At 37.0% G+C, this 10,453-nt stretch overlaps 1 long non-coding RNA gene across 1 annotated transcript; it reads left to right on the plus strand.

Annotated features, from left to right (window-relative positions):
* The first annotated feature begins 314 nt into the window (after positions 1-314).
* On the plus strand, positions 315-8,230 carry LOC137163732 (uncharacterized). The gene is made up of 3 exons (XR_010922820.1): positions 315-383; positions 4,494-4,534; positions 8,093-8,230. It is a non-coding gene; the product is annotated as an uncharacterized lncRNA (long non-coding RNA).
* The last annotated feature ends 2,223 nt before the right edge of the window (positions 8,231-10,453 follow it).

Genomic DNA, 10,453 nt, shown 5'->3' on the forward strand with positions numbered 1-10,453 from the left:
AATTTGAAAGGGCCCGGGCCTCTTCCACCCACAGCCCTGCCCACACTCCATCCCTGCTCCACCCCAGGCCCAGCCCAGCCCTTCTGCTTGCTGCTCTTCACGTCGCTCCTTCCCCCCCATATTTACCCTCCCCAGTTTGCGGGGGTGGGGAATGCAGCAGTGAGCAGGCCAAGTGGGAAGGGGGCAGGACCTGGGGCAGAGCGGGGTGGACTGTGGGCAGGAAAAGCAGGATGGACTGTTCTGCCATGGGGCCAGCAAATGCTGTCCATGGGACTAATGGTAAATTATCTTTTGCCTAAGAAGAAAAGGGAACCAAGCATTTGGGACTTTCTGGAAGATCCTGACGAGAGAGGAGGTCACCCATCTTGCTGGAAGGTTGTTTGGTAAGGAAACTACCTTGAACAAAGGCTGTAGCTTGTTTTGTTAAGTGTCAGCCTCTAGAAAGTGGTTTTCACTTTTATTTGCTTGTAACCATTTCTAGCTATCTTTGTACTTGAACTCACTTAAAATCATGTCTTCTTTTGTTAATATACTTGTTTTACTTTTAATGTAAACCAACCTAATGCTGTGTTTGATTTAAAGTGGGTGCTAACTTACAACAGCAGCTGGAAGCAATTCTATGTGCAAGCAGTTGGGTATTGTATCTTTAAAGGATCAGATGAAACTTAACATCTCTCTGAATGGTCCAGGAGAAGGCTGGGCATTACAGAAAACATGGTTTTGGGAAAATACAGGACTGGGAGCATGTTGGGGTCACCCTACATGAGGTGATTGGGTGAGAGAGACTAGAGTGGGGCTTTTGTGTTGTAGGCTGACTGCTGGTCTCAGGGTGCTGAATCAGAGCTATGTAGCACACAGACACTCAGGATACTGCATGCTTGTCTGCTGGCTGGAAACATCCAGACAAGAGAACCAGAGCAGTAGAGATTTTGAGACACTCAGGATTACATGGCAGGCAATGATACAACCCCTCACGAGTCTGGGTTGCATCCAAGAACGTGACAGGACCACCAACTCCTTAGCATGGCCAGCTGGTGAACACCTTACTCACACTGGTGAGAAGTTTCTTATGTTTGTGGTCCTAGTGGTTTCTGTGGGACTACTTGTGTGAATAACTGCTTTCCCATGTAAGTAAGGAATTCACAGTCTGGCCCTTAGTTTGCATAAATTGTCCAGGGCAGAGGACCAGCCTCAGGTCCCTTTATTGTAACTGTAAAAGTGTAATGTGCAATAGAAGATGGGTCACTGTGAATCCAGTCACTCCCCTGTTATAATCCCTTGTAAATAGACTTAGTGTGAAATGGTGGATTCTCTGTAACTTGAAGTCTTTAAACCATGATTGGAGGACATCAGTAACTCAACCAGAGGTGAGGGGTCTATTACAGGAGTGAGTGGGTGAAGTTCTGTGGCCTGTGTTGTACAGGTCAGTCTAGATGACCACAATGGTCCCTTCTGACCTTAAAGTCTATGAGCTGGCCAAAATTTCAGCATTTCAAAATTCGGTATTATGTTGAAGCTGGAAGCCTGATGTCTCTGTCCCCAGGGCAGTCCACATGGAAAAAAATCCTTAGCAGGCTACCGGGTGAGCAAGCAGGAGACCAGGCAGTTTCCACCAGAACTTTGCCTGTGATTTAGCGAATGTTCATTGAACCCAACTTGCTTGCCTAAGAAATTTTGGGTTTGACAAACTAGCATTTTCCAACTAAATTCTGTTTTGTCAGAAAATTTCTAACAAGCTCTACGTATCAATAATTCGTTCAAATAATTAATTTACAGAAGTAGGAGAAATAAATGTGCTTTTTTATTTTTAATATAAACTGTCACTATCAACTAACTGAAACAGATACATAGAAAGCAGGCATAGTGATTACCAGGAGAATCATTCATATGCAAAGAACCATACAAACAAGCTATTATAAATGTTCACTGGTCCTTAACTCTATTTAACAAACTATTTAACAGAAGCATACATAAACTTACTTGTGTTTGATAGACCACACAGAAATTCTCTTTTAGTGGATTTACAGTTAGTCCGGTAATCTGGAGTGGTGAAAACAACTATCAACCTTTCTCCCAGCTCCTTTTGTTTAGTTAGCAAAAACGAGAGTGTTCCTTATTACAGTGCTCTAGTCTCAGAAAGTATTTATGCAACCAGAGATTCCACGTTCTTTTGCCTTAAAGGTTTTATAGAAACAACATTCACTATCACATTGATATCTAAAGCCTTTCTTTCATATGCAAAGCACTTATGATAACCTAGGGAATTCCCTCCTATGTCACTCTGGGATGTTTCTAAGGAGACACCATCATAGCAGACATTATATTTAGTTTCTCTAAATGACTGAGAGACAATTAAAATCCCAGTTCTGCTCGCCAATGTGCTCATGAGGTTCACAATGAAGAGAGTCACATGTTTGCATCCAAGGTCAGAATTTGCCCCTGCATTTCTAATTTCACAAAATTTTTAAAGAGTTACATTTCCAGTAAAATCAATAACCGTAACATGTCTAAACACCACACATTTTCTTGGAAATGTTAGAGTAAGTCTGTACATGGAACATTGTCAAGCTCCATTCTTTAAGTGGAATAATTCAGCATATGTGTTATGTCTTTTGCTCCCCTATATTGTCGTCATAAATCCCATCTAAACTTAGATTTGGGGGATTTAAATCTACTTAGCTAGGTTAGCCAGTAGCCATTGCTAGACAGACTTACACAATCAGTGCAGTTACTTGCACATAATTCTTCAGCTGCTGCCTAGCTGGCAGAGTGAGATTCAAGAATTTGACTATGTGACATGCTATTGTTCTGACCAAAACAATGCAGTTCCATATCCTCATCCTATATAAATCAGTGTAGCTCCATTAACCTCCATGCAGCTACATTGATTTACAGCAGCTGTGGATATAGCCTGCAACTTGTGATTTAATTCATCTTATAACTGTGGCCCATTGCAACCAGAGGTGGGCCAAAACCCCAGATCAAAACATACCTAAATTTTGGGGATGTTTGGAAACAGATTGGGCTCTGGGTCCCTATTTCACTCTTGGGGTCTATCTCTGATGGAAATTATGTCTTGATTTTTTCCTTCACAATCAGGGGGTTAAAAATAATAACCATAGATCTTTAAAATGGATGGGCTGTGTGATATCATAAGGTGGAAGTGAGTAGGTGTTACTGCTTTAGTTCATAGTTATAATGAGCAGAGGAAATTAAATAGCTATAGTTTTACAGCCATCCTGGAGAAGGAAGGAAGAATTAAAAAAATTGTTGATGCCCTAGTAAGTGTATGTATATATGAGAGCATAAAAATTATATTTTTCTCATTAATTTAATGAGGGTGGGAAAGAGAAAGAGAGAGATTTTATTTTGCTATATTCCAATTTTCTTTCTATTAGCTTTTGTGTTCTTGCTAGTGGGAAAGTACAAAAGAGGTATAGGGAACTCTACTAGATAGAGATTGGCTTTGTTGGCCAGAAGTTGTTCAGTTAAGGTGATATGGGGGCATGACTGCAAGAAAATAGAGGGGTGGGAGAGAGAAATTTTTCCAGAGAGACTTTTTTACCAGCACATTCCATTAATACAGTAATAATACCATATTTTTTAGACTATGTTTTGCTCGGCCAGCAGTGGTGTACTAATTATATTTGTGTCCTTTTGCAAACAGCAAAGTTACTAGTGTGGTATTTCTGTTTTTCACAAACTTCACTCAGGCTGTGTGTGTTTCTAGGAGCAACTTGAACTGAATAATCTCTGTTCATTAAGAAATCAATGGTCCTATGTAAGAGATCCTCAGCTGAACGAAGTTAATGGAGCTATGTCAGTTTACACCTGCAAAGAATCTTGGCCCAGTGTGATTTCAATTAAGAGACTCTCATGTAAAGTACTTCTTTGTTTCTTATACGTATTTGTCTCTGACTTTCACTTTAACCTTTGGATTTAGATAGACTCAAAACATCAAAGTCAAGATGAGTTGAAACTTCTATGTTTCACCTTTTGTTTCAATCTGTTTTATTAAATTATCAGCCACCCTGCTTCAGTGATAAAATTAGAATCACTTCTCTTCAGAGAAAGAAAATAAAGTGTTATAGCATTTCAGTACAATAATTTACAGTTATTTTAACATCATCTATTAATTCTGCCAAAAAACCATATTTAATTAGACAAAAGGTAAAACAAATTTCACAAAATGACTAAGTATATATATAAAATAAAGAAAAAATGTTTAAACTTCTCATTAAAATATACAAATTCACTATCATTTCATAATAATTCACTATCATTTCATAATCAAATCAGTTTTTTAACAGGATGAATTCCTTGAGATAATAAGCTTTTGAAACTTAACTGTGTATCATTACAAAATAGTGAAATAACAAGTGTATAGGAAAGATACAGTCCATAGGGTATCAATGATTTTTTAACGTAAATGAAGCAGGGTATCCATGATCTATATAGTATGAGCTACTTAGTCTGGGCATTTTTTCTTACAGACACACAACTTATGGTCTGGTCCACTGTCAACTTATCAATGGTAAGTATTAATCAATCTCTTCAGAGCTATTCACCTTCTGTTGTCTTCCACCTGGTTATGTTGAGAAACCATAAATTGGCCCAGATTCACAGCCCTTAGAGAATCTATTAACAAACATGACATGAACTTTCATTTTGTAATAAAACCCTAAACAGGAGATTGTGTCGTTTGCATTATCACCATGAATTTTTCATATCAGTGGGAGTTTGCCAGAGTAAGGGCCATATGAAAACAGAATGACTTTGGATTTGACTCATATAGTAATTTCTCTAAGAAAAACTTCTCTTGCAATGAAACTCATTTTAATACAATTCTGACAATTTGCCAATATTCTTGCAAACATATTAAAATAAGTTTTGTTGCAGGAGAGTGTTTTCTTGGAGAAATTAGTACATGGGGTAAATCCAAAGTCCTTATTCTATGTGTGAATTTATTTCAAAATTACATAGAAATATATCTGGCTTTAAAATCAGTTTTCACCAATTTCCAGGTCATGTGGTTGTCCCCTCTTCATTTTAAAAGCCAGTTATTTTTAATTTTACTAAGTGGTATTGTAACAAGAATTAACTTTGTTTATTTTAATGTAACTGAAGCAGTTCAGGGCAACTGCACCTGTATTTCCTGTCCATGGTCTCTTGCGGACACCTACTCTAGTCTCCCAGCTACTCAGCTGTCATGTCTTCTGGGTAGAGACCAGTCTCTCTTTAGCTTCTTGACTGGTGTTTTTCCAGACTGCACAATTCCTTGCCTACACTTTGATACTGCCAGCAAATCAGAGTGCCAAAAAAGGCTGCCATTCATGTTTTGCTTTCTCTTCAAAGTCTATGAACAGTGTAATTGCCCACAATTATAAGTAACCATACAACTCTTTGATTGTTTTTAAGAGGTGCTTTCTTATAAAGAACCAATTCATATGCTAAAAAGCTTAACAGATGTCACCCCAACTCCATCCTGGGGCTTTGGTATGTATCAGTTCTTCAGAACCCACAACTGGTTTTTCCCTGTGGTTACAAGTTCATAACTATCTCAGGCTAAGTCTTCACTGACGGTGGCAAATTCGAAGACCCGCTCAGTCGATCCAGAAATCGACATATTAAGACCACCTTCTCAAGTTGCGCAGTGCAGTGAAGATGGTGTGCAGAACAGAAGCACAGAAGTCAATGGGAGTTACGCAAGTTTTTTGCGTAGTTTGCATAATTCCGGTCGACTACAACCGAATCTCCGAGGTAAGTGTAGACAAGCCCTCAGATTCAGATCCAGAACAACCACAAATAGTTCAATGTTTCCTTTATACAGCTTGGGCCTTTGATCGTAGCTCCATTTAACAGGTGAAGAGCAGACAAGGCCGCCTCCTCAGGGCATAGCTTTAAAATCTTGGGGTTGTGCATAACCAGAGGTGGGGAATTTGCATTCACTTCCCTCTATATATTTCCTAAGAAATCCACTTCACATGTGTAGTTCCAATAATCTATTCTTGTCTGGTGAATTGTTAAACATCGTATTTTGATCATTCAGGCCTTACATATCGTCTCCACCCAGGGAAGTTACATACAGTCTGTACCCACAACAATACATAAACTTTACATTTAGTACAATGGGACCCCAAAGATACTTAAATTTAATTCAGTAAGGTTTTTCAAGCATACTGCCAGAAATTGCCATATCTGTCACAGTAGCTAGAAGTAAAAAAAGCCAGTGTTACTATAGATACTCTGAAAATATGTAGTCAAAATGCTAGACCTTTATCAATCCATGTATGATTCAAATTTTCTATATGGCATTAAATAAGATTTTATAGTTAGCAGAGACACTTCTCTCAGGATAGAGAGCTTGAATTCTGGCTCAATATTCTGAGAATCTTAATACAGAAATTCATAATCATCTGGTCAGTTGCCCAGTCAAGATACATATCAAGAGTTTTTAATTATTCTAAAGCTTCCAAAAAGTAAGATAATACCATTATTTTCTGCAATCAAGGTTAAGCAGCTCACAGCGAGGGCAAACAAACAAACAAAACAGTGAATACTAGCAGGCAGATACCTGAATAGCTGCTGCACTTGTAGGTAGCAGTGATCAGTGACTTATGTTACTCTTACTTCATTACAATATATACATTCCGTTAAAAAAGTTGTAGACATATCTCACTTTTTCTCATATAATAATCCATTTACATGTGAAGGAATATACCTACAGTGGTCACTATTTTTTTAAATTAACATTTACTTAGTCAAATTACAGCATATGTGATAGTAAAGTTATTTCCTATGATATGTTGAGATAAATACTGCAAGATCTCTGATACCACAGTATAGTTACTGTTTGTATACATTTATTTTCTATAGTGGCCACTGTACTTGATCTTCTTGACCAATAAATCTTTAGATGCAATGCTAAAGCATTGCAAAGGGCCCCAGAACGGAATTATATTGTATATTGTCTCATTAGCATCTCCATTTCAAGTTTGTCAAGAGAAATCTTTGCCTCCATTATTTGTATGCTAGTCTTACTCCAGGGGAAGATGTATTAATTATATGTATGTTATAAACAAGGTGACAATAACTATTAATCAGCGTATGTTATGAATGTTGAAGACATAGTTATATATAAAGCCCACATTAGTGTGTGAGTTCCCTGTCCTCTGATTATTTTTCCTTCCAATTCAGTTTATTTAATTTCCTGTATATAATAGAAACTGCACAACATAACCATATCACAACAAAACTACTTTAGCAGAATATGCAGGATGTATAGCCATGATGCTATCATGAAGTTAATTTTCCACATCTACCACTTTGTTTTGTGATAAAGGGTCAACTTCAAAGACATCCTGAAGAAATGTACACAAATGTTACTGCAGAAGTCTTACTTAATCATTATGAATGTATAGTATTATCTTTTGCCTTTTGTTTACTTTGATAATAGAAACATTTTTAGCTGTTGTCATTTTTAATGTGAATGAATACATAGCCCTGGAAGACTGAAATGTGAGAATGCTCCTATGAAGACAGAATTCAACTATCATGAAATATACATGTCCAGAAAAAAAAAAATTAGTTATTTTTGCATTCCTTTATCACTAAGTTCTTCAGTCTCTTCCTCCCCGCTCTTTTTTATGGTTTATCTAAAGCTCCCTTAGGCAAAGAGAAATGTGATATGAGTGACTTTCTCAAAAGGAGCATCAGGTTTGACATTATTTATCTTTTTAGCTCACATTATTATACTCCAATGTACTATTATACTTCAATGTACTATTATGTCTGTATTATACTCCAGTGCCATGCATTCATTCATTACAGAGAAGATATTTTATGACATGGGACCCTTTGACTTGCTTCTTCATTATATAATCCACAGGAGGGAAAACTTCCCTGCAAAATTCCTGTGTTTCCTTTCCTCTGAAGAGTTTGAACCTGAGTGGGAGTTACTCTGTGCTATATGATCCATATTGCAACATATAAAACAGCAGAGAAGGACATTGCTATCCAAAACACCTAGCAATGAATGGGATGTTGCAAATAGGAGAGTTCTCGGCTTAGCCAAAGGTTTTTCCACTTACAGGATTCTACATCTGAGGGGAAAAATGCAGAAGTAAGAACTGATATTAAGTTTCCAACTGAAAGATGCAGGGAGTCTGATGTAATGTCCCCATTAGTTGTCTGTAGCTAGGCTAAACTCAATGAAGTGATTAAATCCTTCTTCCTAAGTCACTTCTTGCTTCCTTTTATTCAGGTTTATTGCACTCTAAATTCCGTTCAATTTGTTGGATGCTTTCTTGTACTGAAATGCCCAGAACTGTTTTTGGCACAGATGCTATCTAACCAGCATACAGTTGTCTCTTTTCCAGGTCCATGTTTCTACATACACAGCCTATAATGCTTTGGATTTTTTTGCTCCAACATAGCATTACAAACTAATATGAAATTTGCTGTCTGCTATTGAGCATTATTGCTGATTTTTAGGTCTTTCCCTGCCACCAAATACCTTTATTTTTGGATGATTTTCTCCTGAAGTATTGTCTTGCATTTTTCCTTTCAGTTTATAACAGATGCCCTAACATTATAACTCTATGCAAAAGTGATACTACTACAATCACAGCAGACTGGTAATATAAATTTAAAATGCTCACATATTTGTGTACTCATGAGAAATACATAAACTGCATGCATGCCAGTAAGTTTGCATGATAGCCCAGGAAAAAAAATTAAGATGGCAGAGACTGTAAGATCCAGCAATTAGACTGTATTTATTGATGTGAAACTAATCAAATATTCAACATGCTTGGATCAGGATAACCGAAGAGGGAAGTATCCTGGAGTGAAATCTTGGCCAACTGAAGGTAAAGCAAACCTCCTATTGACTTCAGTAGGGCCAGATATCATGGCCAGCATTTTCAGACAGGAAATCAAGAGGAACTGCAGAGGTTGAGCATCTCTGAAAATCAGTTCACTTACTTAACACTGAAATATAGACTGGTTCTTAATTGTAAGCATTCAAGTTTGAAAATTTTGGCCTTCAAACACTGTGGTACCTCATTAATCAATCAAGTCAGATACTCTAGTGATAAGAGCAATATGAAAATCAGGATAAAGAGATTTTATGATCTGCTTGAAAATGTTTTAGGGTATGACTGAACAGGAAAACAATAACAGTCAAAGAAGGAGGAGGAAATGGAATATTTAGGGAGAGGATCCCTAGTTTACGAAACTGCTCCCTTTTTTTTGTTGTTCATCACAATCAGCGTAGCTCTGTCTGTGTTTGTGTGTATGCATAGTGGAAGTGGTGTGTGATTTGGTGCTTGTAAAAATGAAGAGCTTATAGCACTGACTTAAAAGGAAAACATTGTTTGAAGACACATGATGTGCAAGATGCCTGATCTAGCTCTGACAATGCAAGTCAGTCTAAATCTCCCACATTCCTGATATTCTAAATCCTAAAACCTCATTCATGCTAAAGTTTTTGGTGGTTCAGACATGTGAAAATATCCAAATATTCTATTTCTAAAATTTCTAAATTCTATTTCTAAATTTCCTAGTTGAGGTACTGTGTTTTTCAGTGCATCATGCCATGCTGCATCATATTATCTAACATGATGTGAACTTATGCTGTACCTCTAAACTAGAAGTAATTAACATTGCCTAATCTAATACATGAAAAGATGCACTTTGAGATCTATGCAGTACAGTGTGTTAATGCACAGTTGTCTTTGACCTCTGGTAATCTGGGTTAAAATCCTTCCCTATGCTATGTCCCATGTGATAAAGAGCTTAGTAGCTTCCACTCTGAAAGACTTCCACTGTTTTCAATGGGTTTCGTATCAGGCTTCAAATGTGTTCCACGTGGCAATCACATGCAACAAATTATCCATGAAACTTGGCAGTAGTTTAGAACAATTACCTTCTAAAAATGGGCATCTTACTGCTGTCTTTGGGAGGGTAATATTTTAGATCCCTCAAAATGCTATCCCTCTATATCCATTAAAAATACAAATAAGTACACTATACACAATCTTTTCTTTTTCTTTAGCATTTCCAACTCAATGTGTATTTAAAGGTGCTGTATCTTTCAAAGGTTCTCTAAGTATAGCAAATCAATTCATATCCTGCAAAGGCAGTCTAATGATATGGCTTCAAAGGCAACCCAGCTAAATTGAAAGAGTCTTTTTGGTAATCTATTTGATTCAACAGCATCATTCCACTCCACTGTCTTCTTAATGCCTTTATATTATCAAAAAGGATTCTGTGAGTTTCCATTTAAACTATATACCAATAGATCAATTGACATCGATAAGATTGATCAATAGCTATAAAAGTTCACCAGCCTGAATAATAAGGAATATAAAATTCAGTGCAGAGATATATTCTTTTTATACTGTAACTTTAAATACATTTTTGGATGATGTTGATTAATCAGTTTAATTGA

This window comes from Emydura macquarii, unplaced genomic scaffold (assembly GCF_026122565.2).
Source record: "Emydura macquarii macquarii isolate MOO-44397 ecotype Brisbane River unplaced genomic scaffold, CSIRO-AGI_Emac_v2 contig_2636, whole genome shotgun sequence".
NCBI lineage: Eukaryota > Metazoa > Chordata > Testudines > Chelidae > Emydura > Emydura macquarii.